The 25931-nt window shown below is 40.0% G+C and overlaps 1 protein-coding gene across 1 annotated transcript in view; it reads left to right on the top strand.

The window, feature by feature from the left end:
• The window catches only part of AGBL4 (AGBL carboxypeptidase 4), a 1191358-nt gene that overhangs the window by 798587 nt on the left and 366840 nt on the right, over positions 1–25931 (top strand). The gene's annotated exons all lie outside the window — the stretch shown is intronic.

The raw sequence follows: 25931 nt of genomic DNA on the forward strand, positions 1-25931 counted from the left end.
GGCTGTTCATTATTAATGTTATTGTTGCTGTTGAAAGAATTAAAATCCAAAGCAGAATACCCCATTTGAAGAATGAGAGATAAGTCGAAGTGCAAAATGGGGTCCCCACTTGCCTATATGGAGAGGGAAAGGACAAACCTGGAAGATGTAGGAGCTGATTTTCCTGATCTTGGCTGTATCACTGAGTCATTCCGTTGGGTGAGTGATAGGAAGATGGTTGAAAGGCAGACAATGTCCAGCTCCCTATAAGCTCCAAAGAGCAAATCAACACCCAGACTAATCCATGCAGATCCCCTGCCTTCCCTCCCCCTCCTGGAGGCCCCACTCTTGAGCTTTTAATTTGTTTTCACAGCAGTTTGAACAAATTGAATTTGTTAATTAAAGTGGTAAAATGAAATGCTGAGCATTATTGACTAGATGCTAATGCCATTAACGGGACTGAAGGAGAGGGACCCAGGCTGTCAATCGCTGCACAAATCAGATCAGCAGAGGCCACGGTACAGACTGTGCCTGAAGGCTGAAGGGACAGACCTGTTTATGTGTTATGTGATTTTGTCTTTATCAGTCAGGATCTGTAATTGCCAAAACATTCTTTTAGCAAATAGTTAACTCTTTTGTGCCAGAGCTTGTTCTGCGTGCTGAGGATATACTGATGAATCACACAAAACCCCACCCTCAGGAATCTCAAGGTCTAATGGGGGAAAGAAAAGAAATGTGGCTCTCGCATAGCACAGGGGCTTAAGGTTTGGATTTTGGAGGGAAAAGACCTGGCATTCAAATCCAGACTCTGCCTCTGACAGTCAGGATAAGTGACTATACCCTCAGTTTCTTGTTCAATAAAATAGGGATGATAATAGTACCTCCTTCATAGATAGGGTTTCTGTAAAGAGTATACGCAACAATTCAGGTAAGATACTTAACATAGTCCATGGCACAAGGTAAGTGTTCCGTAATAGCCATTATACATTTAATATCACATATTATTATAAAGTTAAACTCAAATACATAGGGGAACACAGAAAGAGGGAGGGGTTATACCTGCATTGAGGAGATTGATTAAGGAGTCTTTGAAATGTGACACTTGGAGTTTGGGATTCCAGATGGAGAAATGGGAAAGAGCTTTAGAGGCAGAGAAGAGAGTACATGCAAAGCTATGTACATTTATTTTGGGATGGTAGAAGTCTGTGGGAATAGCCAAAGGGCTGGGTTTGAAAGACACCCTAATCTCATTCTCACCTCAAGCCTTCACAGCTGCTGGGTCCCCTACTTGGAATAGTCTTCTACCTCTTCTCCTTGCCGACTCCTCCCCATTCTTGGTTTAAATGTCACCTCTTCAGAGAAGAAATTCCTAACTACCCATTCTAAAGTAGGTCATCTTGTTTTCTGATAGAACCCTGTTTTTTCCCCTTTCAAGTACTTATTAAAATGTATAATTACATATTTTATCTACTTGTTTATTTATTTAATCTCTATCTCTTGCACTGGGCTGTAACTCCACAATGGCAGACAACACATTTGTTTTTTTACCACTGGATAAACAGTACCCAGCACAGCACAGGGCCTGGCATATAGTAGACATTGACATTTGTTGAATGGATGATTGATTTATGTACCAAAATGGACAGATAAGACATAAGTCCTTTGGTTTGCATAAGGCACAATCATTTTGGTCAATAGCAAATAGATATTAATGAATCATTTAGGAATAGGAAGAATAACCAATACTTGTTGAGTGCCTACTATGAGCCACTTAAAATCCACTTAAAGCATTCTTAAAGTGCTTTATTTCAAATCCTTCCAATAATCTTAGGATGTAGATATTATTGTCCCAATTTCTGGATAATCCCAGAAATTAGGTTACTTGCCCCAAAGCATCCTACTGATAAATGGAAGAACTGCAATTAAAACCCAGATATGTTTGGTCCCACACCAGTGCTCTGGAAGACCTAAGGGCTTAGAAATGTCCCCAAAAGACTAAGAACCCAAAGCAGTAGGGACTATGGTGATCTTCCTGGAGAACTGGGTTCTAGCCCCAGAGTCACAGGGTTAAAAATTTTCAGTAATTGCCTCCTCTTTACATCTGACAAGCCCCCATTTGCTGTTGAAAATATAAACGTCACAATTAGACAATAATAAGGTAAAGCCTGATTTTATTCATTTATTTAATTTCCATTAAAGTCATCAAAAGTGATTTATTGATTACAACAGAAAAAAAGAGAAAAAGCCACTTCCAAAGGTCAACTGTTTGTAGGCAATTTAACAGATGCAGGGCTCTGGGGTAGCAGTTAGTGAGTGTCATGGAGAAACACCATATACCATAATCGGAGTCTGGGGTTTATAAATAGCTTATTTTTTAAAGGCATGCCACACAATGAAAACATTAGAAACAAAGGAAAAAATTCTATGAAAATGAGTAATAATGAAACTGAATCATCAAAGGCCTGAATTTATGACAGCTACAAAGCCATCAGGTGAAACTGAAGTTGATAGAAGTAATCATAACAATAATAATAGTTCATAATAACTCCCACCTAGTCAGCTAAGTGTGATCATCTGACTCTAAAGCTAATCTTACCTCTCCCATTCTCTAGTCATGGCGTCTTGAATAATATGCTTTGCCTCTCTGAAGTTAATATTCTTATCTGCACAATGGGCTTATGCCTTCTTCAGGCAGCTCTACCACAAAGAGACTAGACTCGGAATTGGAGGCTTAGATTGAGCTCCTATCTCTGTCAGACTCACTTCAAAGTCTCAGGAAAATCTCTTTCTTACTCTGGGCCTTGCTTTATCCATCTGTCAAGGATTGAGGTTAGACTGCATGCTTGCTGAGGCCCCTTCCCATTGTGATATTTTGTGTTTTCAAGAGTACAGGGCTCTACTCAGATGTAAAAGATGATAGGTTTGGCAGGCATCATTAAGGGAGATTCTCAACTGTCCTCAAGATTCTGACTAATTTTGAGGGGATTTTCCAAGCTTTTCTTTGAACTTGCTGAGGAACCTTAGGAAAGTCACTTCACCTGAGTTTCTTCATCTGTAAAATGGTATAATTTTGTGCATTTAGCATAGTTTTCTAAGAATATAAAATGAATAAAGGAAGAAGGTCTATGAAAACAAACTGTAAGTTGCCCTTTTAGTATTATTTGCAAATGAGACTGGGATGATGATTCATTCTCATCCATATAGCCAATAAAGCATCATAGCCAGATCAGGGGTGGCTACTTCAATACCAGGAAGTGCTCAAGCCCTCCTCAAGGACTCAAAGCTGCTTCAGTGTTAGAATCAGACATCAGAGTGCAGCTCTCCTGAGCTGTGTGGGACTGAAGAGACTGTAAGGGCCCATTGAGCCTGCCACTTAGACAGCACTTGTATAACAAAACTGATTCCAGCTGGCTTTTCATGTCTCTTTTGGGATCAGGTAAGATCTCTGTGAAGCTTAGCCTGGCCTGTGGATTGTCATCATAAAGGGTGACTTCCCAAAAGAGCATACTAAGGAGAGAAAAGATACTGAGCAACTGCAGAATGGCAAATCCTCTCACTTGTCAAAAAGAGAAGGCAGTAAATTTCTTCTACTTTTTTATAAGACCAGAGAATTTGACTTTAGTCCTGAGTGTTGGGGTTTGAAGTACTCAGTGAACTATACCTCTGCTCCCTATCCAAGATCAGACCCAACTGAGAGATGTAGTCAGGTAAATTACCACTTAGAAAAGCTAGGTTGGAAAACATGACTGAAGTGGGTGGCAGCAAATACCGAACCCTAGAAACCTACCTCCTCTTCCCAGTCACAGGTAGCAGTGGGGCAGAGCACAGAGGGCAGAACTGAGTGTACGCTGTCTGTAGGTAGGCTGATTCCAGAGAGACATGGAGCATAAGCTAAACTTTACTGCTCAATTCTCCTACTGTCACCATTGGATAATTTACCCAACTCCCTAAGGAGATCCTGGTAAGGGAAGGAGTTATACGGGGGGTGGGGGAGGAAGGATGTTACTCTAGTAGGGCTTACTCCATCTTGAAACATATCCACAGCCAATGGAGAGACACTAGAGTGTTTTAAATAGCATAGTGACATAGTAAAATTTATATTTTGGAAACAACACTCTAGAATATGAGTGGAAGATGGATTTGAATCCAAAGTACAATGTATATTGGTACAACAAATTCATGGCTTCCTAACTGCTCAGCAGGCTGTAACCAAAATTTATTGACTGAATCAATATCATTGACATATTTGTACTCTCAGAACTTAGTATGTTTAACATCTTTGTTGAATGAATGAATGAACAATTGAAAATACGAAGTAGAAGATTGGCTTCTAGAGGCAAGGTACAGGGCTCAATGATTTAGATAAGCACACCAAGAGCATGCTCATACAGGGGAACTTGGAGAGATGGCTAATATAACAGAGCACAGAGTTAGGATCTCAAAACACTTGGATTCAGGGCCTGAATAGAAAACATGAAATTAAAGTTTTAGAGGTCCTAGAGAAAGGATGGAACTCATAACTAAGGCAGCAGCCATGGGAAAAGAAAGGAGGGGAATGAGCTAAAGGATTCTTTGGAGACTGGATGTGGGGATGGGGGTGATAAAAGTATCTCAGAGGACTCCTAGGTTTCTGGCTTACAGAACTAGGTGGGTGGTGATGTCGTTTCCTGGGATAGGGAACACTGGAGGAAGAGCATGCTGCAGAAAGATGATAGTTTACTTTTGGGACATTTTTGAGTTTGAGGTTACTGTGGGATATCTCAGTGGTTGTGTATAGTGTGCTGTTGTACATTCAGGTCTGAAGCTCAAAAGAAAGGACTTAGATTTCCACCAAGCACTCCTTCTGTGTTTAAGGTGAACATATAATTTATCTTCCAAATTTCACTTTTGAGAGTGAAAGGTGGTACCATTAATAATTACACTGGGACAACAGATACTCATACTGGGACATGTCACCCAGCCTTGCTGTCCTGGTCACCACGTGCTCTGGTTCATTAATGGTGCCCCTCATTAAGCCCTGGGGATACCTCCTGATGAGTCACACCCCACCTGGCATAATGGCTGAGTGTCTCCAGCCCACTCCTCTCTACAGAAAACTAAGTCTCTCAGTCAGCCCCTAGACACATACATTATTGAATCATTCAGCCTAGGGTCTCCAGGGATATTGAACCTATTCTCAATCCTTTAGCATTAGATAAACATTAGGGAAAAGAAAGGGAATTAAACCTTTCTGCAGCTCCCCGGGGGCACTTACCAAAATAGGCTACCTCATCAAAACAGCATTTAACTAAATGGGTGAGCAACATCAACGAGGGAACCTGGGGAGAGAGGCAAGGCTCATGCTGAGAAAGCAGCAAGGGGAACCAGGAAGATGCAAATCAGTTTTCTGGCCTTGGGACTATAGAGGGCAGAGCTTAACCAAGGAAAGGCCACCTTCCCTTAACTCCCCCAAGCAGGGTCAACTGCTCCCCTTGGGCAAGGTTAAGTGGGGCTGATTGGAAAAATATAACAACAATAGTTACTATGTGTGGTACATCACAGTTTCCCAAGCAGTTTCCCATCTGGCATTTCTTGTTGATCTTTAGCAGAAACCTGACAGGAAAGAAGCGAAAGAATTACTATCCCCATTTAATGATACTGGAAACCGAAGGTCGGAGATATGAAGTAACTTGCCTATGGTCACACAGAGCTGCCTCTTATCAGCACATAGAGCTAGTTGTAGGAATGAGGTTCTCTGAACTCAAGAACATGTGGGTGCTGCTTCAGGGAAAAGGGAATACACTTGTTCTCCGCATGCCCACAAGCCATCAGATCTGATGAATAAAAGTTATAGGGAGCAGATTCTAACTTAATAAAAGGAAGAAATCAGTTACCTACTAATGATATGGGACTGCCTTGTAATATAGTGAGCTCCCTGTCTCTGGATGAATTTAAGGAAAAGTTGAATGGCAGTTCTATTTTACAAGGAATTCTCTGAACTTAATATGAGGTTGAACTAAATGATCTGTAGATTTTCTAAGTATTTACCGAACATCTATGTGATAAGTATTTTATATATGTATGTATACCACACATCATGTATATGCATACACATGTGTGCATGTGCACGCATACATACACACACATATATATTTATCTTTATTTTATTTTTGGAATAATCATGGAAGGTAGAAATCATGAATAATTCTGTGTTTTAGAAGGAAGAACTGAGTCTCAATGATGGTAACACTTGAAATAATTTGATGCTAATTCAGGCCTTTCTTTAAAGCAAACCACATATAATTTTTGTGTAAAACAGTAAAGAGGAGAAAAGGTGTAAGCCATTTTTTCTGACATGTAAGATTACTAAATACTGTTTTCCCAAGTTCTCTGTGTGTGTGTGTATGTATGTGTTTATGTGCTTCTCTAAACTGTAATCAAACACAGTTTTTGTTTGTTTGGCTGGTTTTGTTTATTTGTTTTTTGGTGAAGGAGTTGGGGGGGGTTAAAAAACTACTTAAAGACTATCATTCCTAGAAAAACACTCATTAAAAAGGTTTACAGCAGAAAACAGCAGAAAGGGAACCTGTTAGTGTCATTTCCTACCATAGCTAAGAAATCCTTACATTTCTACAAGGGTCACTCTGCCATGATTGGCCCAGACTTTTTGAAATAATCTTATACCAATTTATGAGATGCTTCATTTTTTAACTTGCACTTAGGTTAACTTCTGTACATAGTTTCCCTGGCAACTGTATAACTGCAGAAAACAATGCCTTTCTCCTGGGTCTCATTTCCGGCAAGTATGCAACAAGAAAAACTTTTTATTCTCATAACATTAAAAAAACATCAGTGGTCTTTTGATAGGTGAGGAAATATTCAGAAATACCATCTTCATTCTTATAAATTCAACGAGTAACAGCACCTTTCCTTTCCTTTCCATTAATTTTATGAATCTTTTACATGGGAAACATTAGACGAAAGGAATACATTTTTTTAAGAGTAAGAAAACTCTAAGAACACAGTTTTTTCTTCTCCAACCCTGTGGTCTGTGAAATTGCTAGGGTTTAATTAAACTTGCAAAGCTTTTCTTTTAGGGAAGACATACTGTACCATCCTGTACACTTGGGTCTCTCTCATCTATGTCCTGGGGTAACCAAGAAGCAATCAGGCAAGAAGGAGGTAGGCAGCCTGGTCTGGCACTGGTAGGATACCCACTGCATGTTGCCCGGGTGGAAGGAGGGACCCCCTGAGTTGATGCAGCAGAACCCCTAGAGTCTCTTTGGGGAGTCAGATAGGAAACCTAGGTTTTGGGGGTTCACTCCCACATACTTTCCTGGGAGGAATGGGTTGATCTAACATGCATGAAGAGTCAGGAGAAGAAAGTAACCACATTTATTCAGTTAATCAGGCACCCAAGAAATGAACAAATAAACCAATATAATGTGATGTGGATTCCATGAAGAAAAATGCAGCAGGATAAGAGGCAGAGTAGGGTGAGGGCTACTGGAGATAGGGTAGGCAGGGAAAGCTGTCTGAGTAGGTTACATTTTAACAGAGACCTGAATAAAGTGAAGAAGTGAAAGGATACATGGAAAAAGAGTGTTTCCATCCATTTAGTATCTGGTTTATATCCACAACCATTTGCAGGGTTTGTAGCCCTGCAAATGAGGAATAATTATACCCATTTTTATGAAGGAGGGAATCTGTCTGGCTCTTAAACCTGCCACGTTGCTGCATACCAACTTTGTAAATCTTTAAACATGGCACTTGTTCCTTTCTATTAGAGTTTTCGCTTAATTTTTTTTTTTTTTTTTTGAAAACTGCTATCCAAGGTCACTTCTAGTTTATCATACGTTGGTCTCTACATCTCAATATCATCTTCTGGTCTCCATGCAACCATTTGGAGAAAGATTTGAGTAGCAATCATTGAGATGACACCTGTTTTCTGAGCCTCAATTTATTTATCATAAAAAATGTCTAATAATATCTACCTCATAGTGTCAGTGTGAAGATTAAATTATGCCATGTATGTAAAATACTTAGCAAGTGCTAACTTTATAGCAAACCCTCAAAAAATAATAGCTGTTGTTTTTGTTGATATTCCAGATCTATCATGAAATTGCTATGCAACCTTGGGTAAGTCACTTAGCCTCTGGCACAGTGCCTAGCCCATAATAGACATAGAATAAATGATTGAATGAATAAATGAGTGAGTGTATTAACCAGCATGACTGTCAGTTTCTGTTTTGTAGAGTGAAGGAATTAGATTAAAAGATGGCAATGACAAAATATTTACAACATGCCATACACAAGCCCTTTTACACGTGTGATCCATTTTAATCAGTCTGTGGGCATTTACTCCTCTAACTCCTTATCCTACCCACGAGGAATTTGAGGTTCAGAGATGGAAGAGGACCTGCCCAAGATTATAGATCAAGTCTTTTTGCACTGTTATTCTTTGTCCTAAAGTAACCGTGAGCATGAATTATTTAGCTCATATCAAGATTTAATTTGCTAAAATGGTGTTGGCTATCTAGGTTGCTATTATGTAGCTCTATTGTGGCAAATCATATTAGGAGTCAACAAAAACTTAAAAGATGGGGAATTTTAATGGGTTAATAGCAAAGATATGACATCCAAAAAAAAAAAAAAAGTCCTGTTTGATCTATACCATTGCAGGAATGAGAGCAGAGACAGAAGGGTTGGAATTGTTACTGGGGAATAAAGAAGTAGGAAATTTCTCTAGATCATAGAGTATGCCAAGTAGAAGTCTAGTTTGTGAATTGAAAGGGAGCCTGAACCAAGCCCTTAATCCCTTACACACGTCTAGTCCTTTCAAGTTTACAAAGCCCCTTCTTGTGTGTGATCATATGTGGGCCCAAATGTACCAAGCTAGGTAAAGAGGGTCTGAAAAGGTTGATCTGGCTAAAGGGGCACTCCAGAGAGACTGGCCAGTCACCCAGGCCCAGTGTCCATTGATGGTCTAGATCTTCAGATATAGCTCAACATATTTAAGTTGGACAGGAGACGAGTCTTGCCCAGTGAGTTTGGTACACATCTGGTAGCACTTCCCAGGAGGCCTATGCCTAGGCCCAGAGGACAAAGGCCACACTTGCTGGGTTCTTTCTTAGAGGTGCTCTACAATCATAAAATCAGAAAAAAGCCTAAGATGGCAGAATAAGAAGTCATGTTGATTATCAGGACTGACTGATCTAAAGAAGGAAGTGAGTCACGAAGTTAGAAGACTGAAAGATCTCTAGAAAATTGTGATTCAGAAATGGGTCAAGGCAAGTTGTTCCAGGATAACCCATAAAAAGTGACAATGTTAGAGTTCCACTTTCCAGCATTGACAGCTCTACACAACTTATCAGATGTTGAGAATACAATGATGAACAGACATACATGATCCCTGTCTTCATGGAGTTTACAGTTAAGATAGCCATTAATTGAACATGTAGTAATGATCCACAAAAGTTGCTACAAATGAAATGTCTTATCAGAGATAAATTTCCAAATTCAAGGATGACACCCCTGAGGAAGTGATTTTGAGCTGAAATGTAACATATAAATTGATTTTAAAAAGGTACAGGAGAGAGGTGAGAATTGCTCCAGGAAAAGAGAACAATGGAAACAAAGGCTGAAGGGCAGAAGGTAGTGTGGCATGTTTTTGAACGGAAAGAACATAAGTGTTTGTGAAGCAAAGATATTGAGGGGAAGATGAGACTTGAGAGGTAGATGGGGTCAGATTATGCTGGGCCTTTGCCATGGGACACATTTTAATCTTTTACCTCAGAACCTTTAAGTAAGGGAGTAAGGATCAGATTTGTTACACAACAGAATAACTCTATTATGTAAAGAATGCATTGGCGAGGCAAGAGAATTGCTTGAGACCAGGAGTTGGATACCAGCCTGGACAACACAGTGATACCCCTTCTTTATAGAAATTAAAAATGTAGCCGGACTTGGTGGTACACGCTTGTAGTCCCAGCTACTTGGGAGGCTGAGGTGGGAAGTTCACTTGAGCCTAGGAGTTCAAGGTTACAATGAGCTATGATCATGCCACTGCATTCCAGTCTGGGTGACAGAGAGAGACTCTGTCTCTAAAAAAAAAATTTGAAAATAAAAAAGAATGGATTGGAGATGTACCAAGCTGCGCAATCTCTGAGACTCACAAGCCAAAAGAACAACAAGGGGATCCAGGTCTGGAGAAGATTGTTGGTGAATGTAAGGCAGGTAGCAGAAAATCTAAATCTAAAATCCTAGCAGGCAGCATGACTAAAATCCTAGGGTATAGACTGGACTGTTGTCATTAAAGCAGCCATTGAGGGCCTGGGCCTCGTCTGAGAGTAAAGAACTGAAATGTCACACAGTATAACTTATTAGAACCTGTCCGAAGTGAAAAAAATTCAGGAGAGTAAATTACTTAGTTCAGCAATTCCGTGACCAGACAACATTGTCTATTGTCTCATTTAAATTCTCACAGCCACTATTTGAGGAAGAGTTATTGATTATTATCCCAATTTTATAGGTGAGAAGACTGAGATCCAGAGAGGTTAAGCAGCTTTCCCAAAAGCATCCAGCTAGTAAGTCAGGCCAGGATTTGTGTGAAGTCCATTGGATTCCAAGTTCAGTTCTCTCCTACTTCACCACTCTCTTTAAAAAATGGCATCAAATTCGAGGAAAATAGTAAGCCTAAGGGAAAAAGAGACCTATGGAAACAGCTGATTCTGTAATTTAACTAAACTGCCATGGAATTCTAAACAGAACTTTATTACATTTTTATGCCAACAGAATGAATTGAGCCCCAGGTCCATCTGACCCAACTATTTCCTTCCAGGAATACATATTAAAATTGGGGTGAGAGCCCAGAACAGTCGGATTCTGTCTCAAGGTACCTGTGCCAAGATTCTGGGTGAAATTTTTAATTGAGTTCAAATCCCTGTAAATGGGGATGCACTAATCCAAATGTTGATTAAGCTTTCATTCTAGCTGCTAGAAGGATGTGGCTCCAATCCTAAGCTGCAGTGATGGGTTGTCTATTCCTTCTAGCACTGTGCTGACTTCTCCCTGCAGTTAGTGGGTGCTTCTCACAGAAGGCAAGAAGAAAGGAGAAGCAAGGATGTGGCATTCTTGGTACACATCCTAAAGCTCTTAGCCCAGATGAAGTCATGACTTTCAAAGCATTATCGGACCTTAAACCGTACATTTTCAAAACTTACTAAGTAAACAGAATGCATACTCTTAGATATCATCATGATGGCTGACCATCTTAGGGTGCCATTCTGGCTCTTAACTGTGTAGCCACATCATGATCCACATAAGAAACCCAGTTTAGGCAATCTTAGTGGTTAAAGGACAAACACAATGGTATCTGGAGAGAGAGAGCATGGGTTTCACGGGAAGACCATGGACTTTGGGCTTGAATCTTTAGCATTGAGCCTTGCAGCTCGGAGAGATGAGGGTTAACTCAAGTTGGGTTTGACCCACAGCTCCTATGTCAATTTTGAGGAAAGTGCCCAACACAGTGCTTATTATTATATAACCTATAATAATAACAAGCCACCTGGCTATGCTGCCCCCAATTTTTATTCCTAAGAGTGGGTTCCCCCAACCTCTTCCACCTTCTTCTACAAAATGCAGTCTGACACTTTCTTCTTGCTGGTGGATAAACATTAACAAGCTACTTCTGCCAAAGCACTTGATATAATTATGGTCTACATGTCTAGCTGCCTTAGTACCCCCTCACCTATCCTTTCCCCATGCTGCTCAATTGAACACTGAGCTTTTGCAGACTAGAAATCATGTCTGACTCACATCTGGGGCTCCAGTACCTTATACAGTCCTTGACCTGGTAGGTGTTGAATGAATGAATGAATGAATGATGAAGGAAAAAACAAATGACTTTTAGGCAAAGTTTACCAACAAATGATAGTGATGCATGAGAAGATAGTGAGCCCCCCACCACCAAAGATGTTCCAGCAGAGACTCTAGGGTTCCTGGGGATGTTGAAGCAGGTCACTTTTAAAGGTTCTTCCATATTTAAGATACTTCCATGTTTAAGATACAGGGGGATCCTGAACACTCTCTCCCCTCTGCATACTAGATGCATCATCTTTGAACTCTTTATGAAATGAAAAAAAAGTTAGTTGCATTGATATTGATGTGAGGTTGTCAAGTCACAAGCATCTGAGCCTTAAGAGACCTCCAATCACCTGCACCATATGATAGACAAGAGGACTAAGACAGGCCAGTTACAGGCAGAGTGGGGATAAGAGCACCTCTGTCCTGAATGCCATTCCAAGGCTCTTTCCATTCAAGCTGTTTGTCAGCAAACTTTCCTTTTTCAGAACCCAAATTGATTTCAAGAGGACATATATACTAACTTCCTGCCTCTAGGTAGCAAAGCAATTTAGCTACCTAAAACAGAGTGATACCCAATGATTTTAAATCATCCCTGGTCATGCAAAGTTGTCAACCACCTTCTATCTCAGTCTTATCTCAGTCCCACAATAGTCTTGCTCTTCCTAATGTTGCTGTCTTCCTTTGTACATAATGTTTCAGCTTTGAATGGAATTTTGTGAAAGGATTAATGCCTCCTTTTTCGAAAACCAATATTTTGGCAGCCCCTTGCTATTTAGTTTCTAAAGGTGCCCAAGTCTGCCATCTTTATTCATCTAACCACAGGAGATCATTATCCAGTGACAGAGTTCTATTCCACTATTATTATCTCTTAATAAGAATGCCTCCTTGGATGGGGGCAGGCAGAGATGGGAGTTGTAAGGTGTGGATGGAGGCAGTGCAAATCCTGTAGACCTGAGAAAACAACCACGCAGGTACAAGTGCCCAGTGGATTAGGCCTCATGGACTGCTGATCTACTGAGTAGAAACCTCATACATGCACACACACACACACACCCATACACACACACATACATGTGTGTGTATACATGTACATATATATGTGTGTGTGCATATATTAAGCTTGGTGCAAAAGTAATTATGGTTTTGGACCTTGAATTTTAAATAATTATAACTAGGCTCAAGCACAAGTTTATTAACCAAAATAGGAACCATTACATTCAACACATTTTTGCCAACAAGAAATAAGTTTGTTTATTCCTGTAGCATAAAAATCCGTGCTTCAGGATTCAGTGAACTCTTGGAAACCATTTTCTGCATCCTGCCGGGTGTGGAAGCATTTTCCCTACAAAAAGTTGTTGAGATGCTTGTGGTAGTCAGTTGGCAAGAGGTCAGGTCAACATGGTGGATGAGGCAAAACTTTGTAGGCCCATTCGTTCAACTTTTGATGCGTGGGTTGTACAACTTGCGGTTGAGTGGAGCAAAATTGGGCCCTTTCTTTTTTTTTTTTTTCAGCTTATTATGGGGGTACAAAAGCTCAGGTTATATATATATTGCCCATGTCCCGCCCATCCCCCTGAGTCAGAGCCTCAAGTGTGTGCATTCCCCAGACAGTGTGCCTGGCACTCACCGTGTAGTCATACCTCCATCCTCTCCCCCTACCCCCACCTCCCCGAGTCAGCACCTTCAAACATGACCATTCCCCAGATGGTGCGCAACGCACTCACCATGTAGTCATACACCCATCCTCTCCCCCCACCCCCCACCTCAGTCTGATATCCAGTTGGTATCATTCCTCAATGTGTATTTAGGTGATGATCAGGGAAACCAATTTTCTGGTGAGTACATGTGATGCTTGTTTTTCCATTCTTGGGATACTTCACTTAATATAATGGGTTCCAACTCTCTCCAGGAGAACCAAAGAGATGTCGTATCACCGTTATTTCTTATAGCTGAGTAATACTCCACGGTATACATAAACCATAATTTACTAATCCATTCATGAATTGATGGGCATTTGGGTTGTTTCCACATCTTTGCAATTGTGAATTGTGCTGCTATAAACATTCGGGTGCAGGTGTCTTTTTTATAGAATGACTTTTGTTCTTCTGGATAGATGCCCAATAATGGGATTGCTGGATCGAATGGTAGGTCTACTTGTATCTGTTTAAGGTATCTCCATATTGTTTTCCATAGGGGTTGCACTAGTTTACAGTCCCACCAGCAGTGTATGAGTATTCCTGTCTCTCCGCATCCATGCCAACATGTATTGTTTTGGGACTTTTTGATAAAGGCCATTCTCACTGGAGTTAAGTGGTATCTCATTGTGGTTTTGATTTGCATTTCCCTGATGATTAGAGATGTCGAACATTTTTTCATATGTTTGTTAGCCATTTTTATATCTTCTTTTGAAAAATTTCTATTCATGTCCTTTGCCCACTTTTTGATAGGGTTGTTCGATTTTTTCTTACTGATTTTCCTGAGTTCTAAATATATTCTTGTTATCAGTCCTTTATCTGATGTGTAGTATGCGAAAATTTTTTCCCATTCTGTAGTCTGTCTGTTTACTCTCATGACTGTTTCTTTGGCTGTGCAGAAGCTTTTTAATTTGATCAGGTCCCATTTATTTATTTTTGTTGTTGCTGTGATTGCCTTAGGGGTCTTCTTCATAAATTCTTTGCCTAGGCCAATGTCTGTAAGAGTCTTTCCTACATTTTCTTCTAGGATTCTAATAGTTTCCCACCTAAGGTTTAAGTCTGTTATCCACCGTGATTTGATTTTTGTGAGAGGTGAAAGCTGTGGGTCCTGTTTTAGTCTTCTACATGTGGCTATACAGTTTTCCACAGGCATTGCAGTTTTCAGTGCATCTCACTGATTTGCTGAGTGTACTTCAGATGGAATGGTTTCGCTGGGATTCAGAAAGCTGTAGGGAATCAGACCGGCAGCAGACCACCAAACAGTGACCATGACCTTTTTGTGGTGCAAGTGTGGCTTTAGGAAGTGCTTTGGAGCTTCTTCTTGGTCCAACCACTGAGCTGGTCATCACCGGTTGTTGTATAAAATCCACTTTTTGTCGCACGTCACAGCCTGATGAAGAAATTGTTCGTTGTTGTCACATACAATAAATAAGAGAAGACAACACTTCAAAACAACGATTTTTTTGATTTTCAGTCAGCTCATGAAGCAACCACTTATCAAGCTTTTTCGCCTTTCCAATTTACTACAAATGCCAAACGACCATAGAATGGTCAACCATGAATTCTTCAGCAACTTCTTGTGTAGTTGTAAGAGGATCAGCTTTGCTGATTGCTCTCAATTGGTCGTTGTCAACTTCTGATGGCCGGCCACCATGCTCTTCATCTTCAAGGCTCTTGTCTCCTTTGCAAAACTTCTTGAACCACCATTGCACTGTAAGTACGTTAGTAGTTCCTGGGCCAAACATGTTCTCCCTGCTTCTTGACGACCCATTTTGAACTCAAATAAGAAAATCGCTTGAATTTGATTTTTGCCTAACACCATTTCCATAGTTTAAAATAAATATAAAATAAACAGCAAGTGATAAGTCAGTAGCAAAAAAACATAAAGCAAGAAATGCATATTAAAATGATGTATAACATAACCACATTTATTTAAGAATGTATTCCAATATCAAACAGCAAATTTCAACAATGCTAAAACCACAATTACATTTGCACCAACTTACACACACACACACACACACACACACACACACACAGATGGTGGGCCCACTATGCCATTTTATATAAAGGACTTGACCATCCATGGATTTGGTATAAGCAGGAGGTCCTGGAACAAATCCCCCACAGATACCAAGGGACAATTCTGTATGTGTGTGTTTGTATGTATGTGCATGTATGTATATGTGATGGTTCCCGACTTACGATGGTTTGACTTATGATTTTTCAACTTTACAATGGTGTGAAAGGAATATGCATTCAGTACAAACTGTACTCAAATTACACTGGGCAGCGGCAGCCAGCCTAGCTTCCAGTCAGCCATACATTTTCAATTTACCATAGTTTCAACTTATTTTCAATGAGTTTATCAGGACATAACCCCCTCATAAGTCAAGGATCATCTATATATGACAATTTCAAAGTATTTTGTTATTTTATTGTGCAGCCTCCACTTCTTCTTCTGATCATAACACCCAGATCTTGCCTGTGAAGGATCACTTCTAAACACGTGGTTTGAAAGGGACATTCACCCCTGGAGTCAGGAAGGGGACACGTGACCTCATAATTAGTCCATCAGCATACTCCATCTCCTCAGGCTGCGGAATCATGCTGCAATTGGATATGTACGTTAATTGTAATTTGTTGGGTAGCTGTATATACCCAAGGTAATTGTTTAGTGAACTCTATTGGCTTTATGTCTCCTGAATTTATCCTTTTTATTGCCCTTATAAAATCCCCAGTCTAACTGAAAACAAAAGAAAAAACCCTCCAAGTCAGCTTACTTCAATTCATCATTTACTGAGTATGCTCTAAATATGAAGGACTGTGATATTCACTAGAAATACAGAAATGAGTAAGATATGGTTCCTTAGTAAGTCTTTTACCCACAGACCCTGTCAGTAAATTGGGAGCTGAGGAAAGCTGTAGGCCCACCTCGAACATTTGCAATATTCAAGTGAAAGAACAAATGGAGGCCCACAAAGCATAAGTCTAAAATGCTTAAAAGTTATATACCGAGCTAACAAATTGTTAAAACATATGCCTATCCTCCTGCCTTGATAAATATACCTTCCATAATGACAAAATAGAAAGATACTTGTAAAGCTTTAATTTTTTATAACTAGAAGTTGGCAAAATATCAAAGAAGTCTGAATTTAATTCTTATCATACATATCTGGATATTCTCTTGGCAGAGACATGGGCTGGCAATGTTTGTATCAGTAAAACCTGGGGCCCAAAGTAATGGCCCTTTGTACTAGATCCAAGAGTAGAATTGAAAAGTTGGACTTTATTGATATCCCAGTACCCCCATGCTCTAATTTTCACTGATAACTAAAACAATAGATCCTTCATAAGACAGAAACTGCTTATATATAAAGTGGACTTTTCTTGGGAGATGTGGATTTTACATGCCCACAGATGTATTTACACAAATGAATAATTGCAAAAACATTAGTGCTGGACTAATATGGCCAAATGCAGAATTAATTAAATGACAGATGTGACAGATCATAATGAAGTTAGAAGTAAATTGGACTTGAAGATGTGTGTGGGGGGGGGTACAGAGAGAGAGAGACAAGGTCTTGCTCTGCTGCCCAGACTAGAGTGTAGTGGCATCATCATAACTCACTGAAGCCTCTAACTCCTGGGCTCAAGTGATCCTCCTGCTTCAGCCTCCCAAGTAGCTAGGACTATAGGTACATGCCACCCACCCAGATAATTTTTTAAATTTTTTATAGAGACAAGGTCTTGCTATGTTGCCCGTGCTGGTCTCAAACTCCTGGCCTCAAGTGATCCTCCTGCCTTGGCCTCCCAAAGTGCTGGGATTGCAAACATAAGCTACCACAGTTGGCCAAAAATATATATATTTAATCATGGATGCTGAGCACACAATATGGTGATATTAAAATATTCAAACATTAAAATCAGCTCAATACTGGGGCTATATGTTCTAAATCTAAATGAAAATATTAAATATGTGCCCATACCTACATTATTCTTCTAATTTAACTACCATAAATCTTGAAGAATTGAAATGCAAACAGTCAAGGTTATTTTTGCAGTGTTATGCACATCCTCCAGATCCGCGCCTAGTCTGAATTCCAGAGATCCATCACTGAATCACTCAGGCTCTCCTTTTGGCTTCTGGGTTCTTCTGGAACAATCAGAACTGTAATTCTGCCAGATCCTTTGAGACCTTCTAGGCAGGCCAACCCCCACACTTCAGGCAGGCACTCTGTTAGCTCTTTGAAAGTCCCTGTAGCTCTTTGAAAGGCTCAACAGAAAGAGTTCTTGATTTAGAATCAGAAGACATGGGTTGGAGTTGTGCTTCAACCACCTATGAGCTGGGAACTCTCAGAATACTTTATTTCTCAGAGCCTCAGTTTATTCATCTGTAAAATAGAAAAGTTGCAAAGTCTATACATCTAACACAATTATTTTATACTTCTTATGTATAATTTTTTCTCTTTAGTTTCTGCTATATGTTCATTGTAGAAAAAATTTTAATATAAAAGATTATATCAGAGAAAAGTACTATACTTAACAACTATCCCCAAGGATAGCTACTATTAATATATTGAATATTTTCTTTCTGATTTCTTTGTGTGTATGTGTGTATAGTTGAGAACATACTATGTCCACAGTTTTCTATTATTTAATATTGTACTATGAACATTTGCCCACATTATTTGAAATTATTTATAAATACTTTAAATGATTAAATAATATTCCTTTGAAATGATTATTAAAAATCTCCAAGTATTTATAATTTAGATGGTTCTAAAGTGGCATTACAGTATATTTTAAATAACACAACAATGAAAGGTTACATTATTTTGTAGCTATACAAGCATCACCTTTCTTCTAAATTATGAGTAGCAATGAAATCTTATTCATGTGTCTAAGTCCAGTGCCTAGTATGGTGCCTGGCATAAAGTGAAGACCCTAAAAATAAGTAAGTGAATGAGAGAGTGAATGCCAGTGAGTTGTCCTTTCTTCCACGTCACTGCTTTCTTAGGGAAGCGTGGAAGACACCAGACCAGACAGAGAGAGGGTGGTGGAGGGATTCTCTTCCAAGGCAAGGGGTTAGTAGACTTCCATGTCTACACTTCTGTCAGATAAATTTTTTCTCTGAAACTCAAGAGCCAATAGCCTTTTTATTGGAATGCAATCTCCAAAGCCATTATGGGTCTAGCTCACATTTTGCCTTTGTCATGACCCACCTCATTGTGCATGTCAAATGAGAAAATTCTTAATAAATAAAGTGTTAATGATCTAATTAAAAAGAAACATACTGGGGCATGAGCAAGGATAGGGGCCAGATCAGAGACCTTGGTTTCATCAGAGAAGGACAGATAATCACACAGGCCCTGCAGAAGCTTTCCGTAAACTAGGTGGGCTCTGCCTCTCAAAGATCTTCCCTGAGCATAATAATCTTAAAAATAATGATAATAATAGGTATCATTTGTTTAGTTTTTTAGAATGTACTAAATGCTCCATGTACATTGTCTTATTTGATGCTTACATCAACCTATGAAAAAGAAAAAGAATATTACATCTTGACTTATAAGGAAATTGAGTCTCTGCAAGCTTAAATAACAATTGGGATACAACAATTGAGTAAAATTGGGATAGTTGGATTTCATAGTGTTGCATGGCTATATGGCTGTGATGACAGACAGATCTGAGTTTGCATCTTGGCTCCACCACCATGTACAAGCTATGTGACTGTCAAAGTTATTTAACCTCCTTAAGGCTCCATCTGCTCATCTATAAGATAGAGATAATCACGGTACTTAATTCATAGGCTTGTGGTGAGGATTAGAAGATGTATATCATTTAGGCAGTACGTGGTACATAGCAAGGGCTCAATAAATATTATTCCAGTATTATGACTTTTATTGTTATCATGATTATACTATTAATATTCTTTGGTGATTATGATGGCAATGCTAGACTATGGGCTAGGTCAGTGAGTGTCCAAAAACATATCAGACATGATGCCTTCTCTCCAAGAGCTTCCAGTCTGACTTAGCCTATAACCACGTAGCTACTAAATAACAAAGCTGGAATTTAAACCAGAGCTGTGGAATTTTAAAACACTTTTCTGTTATGTACTCTATCCCTCTATTGTAACATATGCTTGATGTTACTGCCATTAATTGTTTATGTCTGTGTTCTCCACTAAACCGTCCCTCCAGGTGGGAATTCTTGTGACTCCCCTTTGTGTTCCCAGTGCCCAGCACAGACCCTGCCGCAGAGTTATCCCGAGTATGTTTGCTATTTTCAACTAAAGGTCCTACGTTGGGCCACCTAACTCCCTGCTTCCTCGCACCCCAGTCAGGGACACTATTCCAATATTTTTGTCCTTTTCTCTGTGCTCCATTTCCCCTCCCCCTCTCCCCATTACAATTCTGCAGTGAGTGATTCCCTCTGTCATCTCACCGTAAATTGATGACTCGGGCCTGCTGATGCACTGAGCCACATGGCTAATACATCAGCTAAATGGATGCCGAAAACACCACCTGCTCCTTCAGGCAAATGGCACTTTGGAAAATGGAATGTGTAATCAATAGAATTAAGCCTTAAGCAGAGCTCCGCACCCTGTCTCAGCACAGGGCCTTGGCAGGCAGACAGTGGGAAGACTTTTTTTTTTTCTTTTTTCAATCCTTTTCAAATCACGTGTCTTGGCACTTGTTCAGCCGGTTCTGTCGCCACTACCACAGTCAGCATGGTATCCTCAGCAAACTGTCTCTTCCTTCCCTATTCAGCCTGAGTGCCTGTCACTTGGCCTTTATATCCTATCTCTGGGAGACTTGGAGGGATAGTTTCCAGTATGCTTAGTGAAGCACAGGCAGCTGGGTATACCCTAAAGGGCAAGGAGTTTGAAGGTGGGCAGGTCTGGTGTGACCTTAGGCCAGGCACTCAACCTTTCTGAACACCAATTTCCTTATCCATGAAGTGGCAGTAATTATTCCCACCCCATGGAGTTGTTTTGAAAATCAGGTACGTGACTGTTATATGTGAAGACGTGTTATAAACTATAAAGCTACAAATGAAGGTTAATTGCTATCATCATCATTATTATTCCAAGGTATAGATAGGAGCAAAAATTTCCTTTATGTTTTCCTTTGGAGTCTGCCTGAGAAAGCGTGTTTTCATATGTGGCAGAGAAGACCTAAGCTTAAGTAGTCATTGGCCCTACTTGGCTTAACTCTTTTTAGGATTGTGGCAAAAATTAGAAAATAGAATTCTGGGAGCTAGGAGGGAATTTATAAATTATTGGTGGAACTAAAGTCCCCCCTCTCCATCCTTGTTACAGACGAGGAAACCCAAGTTCAATAAGGAGAGGGATTTGGCCAGTGTTACACTGGAAATTATTTAATAGTAGCACAGTGAGGAATGGAGTCAGGTGGCTTTGTCGTTAGTGTGGGAGACTTTCCACCAGGAAATCTTTAGGATAGCATAGGGTGGGAGGACAATGGCATTCACTTATCATGGTCAGTCTGTCTTCAGCCAAGAGTCTGCCCTTCCTCCTCCCCACTGTGCTCGTATCATTACACTGACAATGGCTTCTCCTCATACCCTATCCTCTTTCTAAGAAGCAAAACTTTTTCCAGCTGTAGGGAATACATATACTGAGCACATAGGTACAGGAGGGTCCCTTCTCAGAGTTCTTACACTTGTTTTCACCACTTACCTGACCTATAATTTTATACAACTTGGTGAGATTCTTTATGTTGCTCGCTTGTGTTAACTTGCCCAGTGGTTCTCAACTAGCAGTAATTTCGCCTCGAGGGATATTTGGCAACATCTTGATATATTTTTGATAGTTAACACTTGAGAGGGGGTGTTACTGGCACCTAGTGGGTAGAGGCAATGCATGTTTCTAAACATCCTACAATGCCTCCTGCAATGAAGAATTATCTGGTCCAAAGTGTCAATATTGCCAATATTGAGAAACCCTGATCTAACCCATTTGTAGAAGTCCGACTTTCTTTCTCAGGCCTGTGCATCACTGGTCTGTGAGCTCTCTGTGGACTTGAATGATGTCTTGCTGGTGATTCCCTTAGTAGATTCAACATGGTAGAATCTCAGTAAATATTGCTTGGGTGTGGAATGGATTCACAGTTTCTGTTTTAAAATAGGCTCAAAGAATGCCACTGTGACTACAGGTTATTTTCTTCAGTCTTGGGGTGAGTCCAGTGGCCTAGCTGGCTTCCTTCTCTTATTGTGACTGCCTTGATCTTGATTTTTTTTTTTTGTGCGTGTGCAGCAAGCACTAGGTTTACCTTCAGGTATCTGATTATTCAGAGAAGGGGACTGGAGGAGATTCCTGCCCCTGACCCCAACCCCAGGCATCATTTTCAGGAAGGACCAAGTCAAGTGCCAGGAGGAAGTGGCCTTTGACCTTGGCACATTTAAACCCAGGAGCCTGCATATGCTGCGAATATACCAATGCCGGAGCAGGGACTCCCTGAGTCTTGACTCAGTGAGATCATTTGGCAGCCTCTGAGGCGGATGCCTGCTTCATGCTAACAAGCAGCAGAGCAGAGGAAATACAGCTGAGGGCACCGAGAAGAGCAGTGTAAATGTAAGAGTTGGACTAGATTAGTGATATTCAAACTGTGATCCAAGAAAGAGAGACAGAAAAGGAGAGATCACTCAAGAAAAGAGAGCTAGAATTGGATGTTAGTGATAAGTGACAGTAGCCCTTTGGTATGGAGACGGGAGGAAAAAAAGTTGCTGTGGAGAACAGGAAACACTTAAACAACCCTTGCCAATAGAGAATGAATTAAATAGGAAGAGCACTGAGAAAGGCCCATGTTCTCCTCCTGGCTCTGCTGCTGTCTGGCTATATGATTTATCCTTTCTGTATCTCAGTTTATGCATCTGTAAGATGATGTTGATAATGCTCTCCTTACAAGGTTATTGAAGGACTATTTTCACAGTGGTTGTCTCTTAGTATAATAAGTAGATGTTTAATAAACAGGCATTATTTATTAGCATTGCCATTTTTATCATTACTAGCAAGTTGTCTAGGTTTGCAGAGGCAGGAACCAGGATCAAGTCAGTAGCTTAATATAATTGTCAATGTCACTTGAGCTACTTCTGCTCATGGCATGCTGCTTAGGGCAGAAACACCTTTTACTCCAGTCACTCCAATGTTTGCATGGTTCACATGAAAAATTGAGAACCAGAGAGAGGCAGAGACATACCCCAAGTCCCTAGCAAGATGCTATAAAATCAAAATGCGGCTGTGTTAATGCCCAGGTGAGGACTCTTAGCAACCATCTTACTTCAGGCTACTATAAAATTACTATGGATTGGGTAACTTAAAAACAACAGAAATCTATTTCTCATAATTCTGACAGCTGAAAATCCAAAGATCAGGGTGCCAGCATGGTAGGGTTCTGGTGACGGCCCTTTTCCAGGTTGCAGACTGCTGTCTTCTTATTGTGTCCTTACATAGCTAGCTAGCTGTCCGGGGTCCCTTTCATAAGGGCATGGATCCCATTTATGAGGGCTCTACCCTCATGACCTAATCACCTCCCAAAAGCTCCACTTCCTACTATCAACACATTGGGGGGTAGTATTTCAACATATAAATTTGGGGGGAACACAAACATTCAATACATTGCAGCAACACACCAGGCTGCCTCTTGGGAGGACAGTTGTTTCCTTCATCTGTGGCACTCAGTCCATAGAGCAGAAAGGTCACTGACATCATTTTGTCAAATCTCAACATTGTCATAGGAGAATGAGGAAAAACAAACACATACAAATGCATGAACAAACAAATAAAGGAACAGCCATTCCTAGCTTTCATACAAAGGAGCTAGACCTCATGAGGAGGTGGGGAAATGAGTCCCCCACCCTTGCAATAGGCCTGCTTCACTTTAGACCCTGTCAGCATGACCAGCAATCCAATAAGGCAGAGCCCCGGCTGTGCCATTAGCTCATTAGGTGGAGGCAAGTGTCCGCATTGATCTGTTTATCTCCCAGGCCCGGCTGCTGGAGAAAGGCCAGCTGTTTCCCTGAGAGCCTTTCCCCTTGACTCATCACAGAGCATCAGGGGAGTCTGCTCCTTTGTCCCTTTCAACCTCAAGGTCACTGGAATGCAAAGCAGGAGCTGGGCCATGGTGGTGCCTTCTGAGAGATTCAGTCACTGCATCTCTTCCTCCATCTTTTTAATTGTTCCCTGGAGGTGACCCCCATGGAAATGGCAAATGCAGTGGGAAGTGCCTGGGTTTGCAAGTGGACAAATTTCCATTTGAACTAAGTTTTGCTGCTTACATATTAGCTGTATGACTTTGGGGAAGTCATTTCCCATCTCTGAGCCCCAATTTTCTCATTTGCAAAACAAGACTAATAACACCTATATCATAAAATCATTCTGAAGATTATTGAAAAAATCTGTGAGAGGACAGGCACAATGTCTAGCTCAATGCTGGCCACATAAAAAGCATTAGCAAATCTTACTTGACCTGCCATTTCTAAGACACAGTGTTCTTTTAGGCAAAAGAATTAGTATATCAGGATTTATTCATGGGATTTTTGTGAGATTATGTGAAAATAGCTGGGAGAATATAGCTGCTATGTAAATGATCTGTTCATAGAGGGCTCATTAAAAACGGACATTATCAAGAATGTATGAGTTTCTACCCTGGACTTAGGTCATTAAACTTTTTAACCAGCCTATGTATCTATTGTCTCATAGCTGGCATTTTACTCCTGCAAACTAAATTGCTTAAAAAATTACAAATCTATTTTATTTAATTCTTTAAAAATAGGAAATGGTTTATTATTAATAAAACACTGAACATGGGACCTTTTGATAAGTAATAATAATGGGTCCTGGGTTGTACTAGGTAATATTGGCATAATATGTTTTCCTAAACTACTAGAACTACATACTTTCTTTTTGATTGCATGTTCCCAAATTAACTAAAATCCCCCTTTTTACCTTCTAACATTTTCCTTCCTTTTCTGCTACTGGTGAATTCTTAATTAAATGTTATATTTTAAATGTAAATATACTCATTTAAAAAATATATAAAAGTAGAATTTAAATTGCTGCTAATTCCACAAGTTACCACATCTCACACTGTATTTCTTACCAACATTTATTTCTTTATATTTCTATACATTTTTAAGAAAATGGATATCATACTGTATTTTTCTCTTATCATGGCCATTTTCCCATGTTATTAAATATTCTTCAAAAATGTGTTTTTAAGAACTGCATAATGTTCCATAATATGCAAGAGAATACTTTATTTAATCATTTCCTCTTATTCAACATTTAGATAATTTTCAATTTTTTACTGTTACAGTTTAAGGAACACTCTTGGACAGATGTTTGCATTTCTGATTATTTCCATGGAATAGTACTCATTCAGTCCTTATCAAAGGCATTGACAATAATTTATTGATCACCTTTAAAGAAAAATGACCCCCTCCCAAGTCCTAGGTTTGATGCTTTGTTAGAGTCTGGGATACCCCCTGGTGGAGGTTACAGAATATGGCCAAAACCTGTCACATATGCCCTGATACAGGAATTCAAGATTTTGAGTGCATAACCTTTGGAATTTGGTATCTGCAAGGCTTGTCTATCATCACTCCACAGTTTTGGGTTATTTTGGACAAGAAAATATCAAATGCAAGAAAGATGTCTGTGTGTGCACACACACACACAAAAGAGACTACATGAAATTCAAATGAAATAACCAAATGAAAAATATCAAGAAAACTCAGCCCTAAAGTTGTTCTAAATTTGAAGCCATGGTCAGGAGTAAGCATGGGACCTGAGTCCCCAGCTGCCCTGCCTTCCTCTGGTCCCTGTGCCTGCAGCATAACAATCAGAGTGAATAGAGGATGTTTCCTCTGTGGCTAGAGATGTCCTAGACCAGAAATCTGCCCATTAGGACACTAGATGGAGCCAGATGGGAAAGTTTATGCTCTAACTGCAGTGGAACCATTTTCTCTGCACTTTAGTTTTCAGGAACAGGTACATGATATGGCTGATCTCACAGAAAACCTACTTCTCTGACCTTCTTCAGTTGAGCTACCCTCATTTCAATCATTCATCGAACATTTACTAAGCCCTTGCCCTGGGCCAAATATCAGGACACATAGCTGAATCAAATACATTTCCTGCTATGGAAGAGCTTATGAGACAGACAGAGAGGCTTTTGAATTAACAAACTGGTCACACTTTGCTTTCCTTCACTGTTTCTAGACTCCAGGCAACTGGGCCCAACAGCATTGCCTGACCATGCACTTGCCTTTGTTCTTATATTTTCCTCTCCCAGGAAGACCTTTTGCTTTTATTTCTTATCTTACCTCTATCAGGTTCAATACAAATGATTCCTTCCCTGGGGAGCCTTTCCTGATTCTTTAGACTCAGGA

This window comes from Lemur catta, chromosome 3, assembly GCF_020740605.2.
Source record: "Lemur catta isolate mLemCat1 chromosome 3, mLemCat1.pri, whole genome shotgun sequence".
NCBI lineage: Eukaryota > Metazoa > Chordata > Mammalia > Primates > Lemuridae > Lemur > Lemur catta.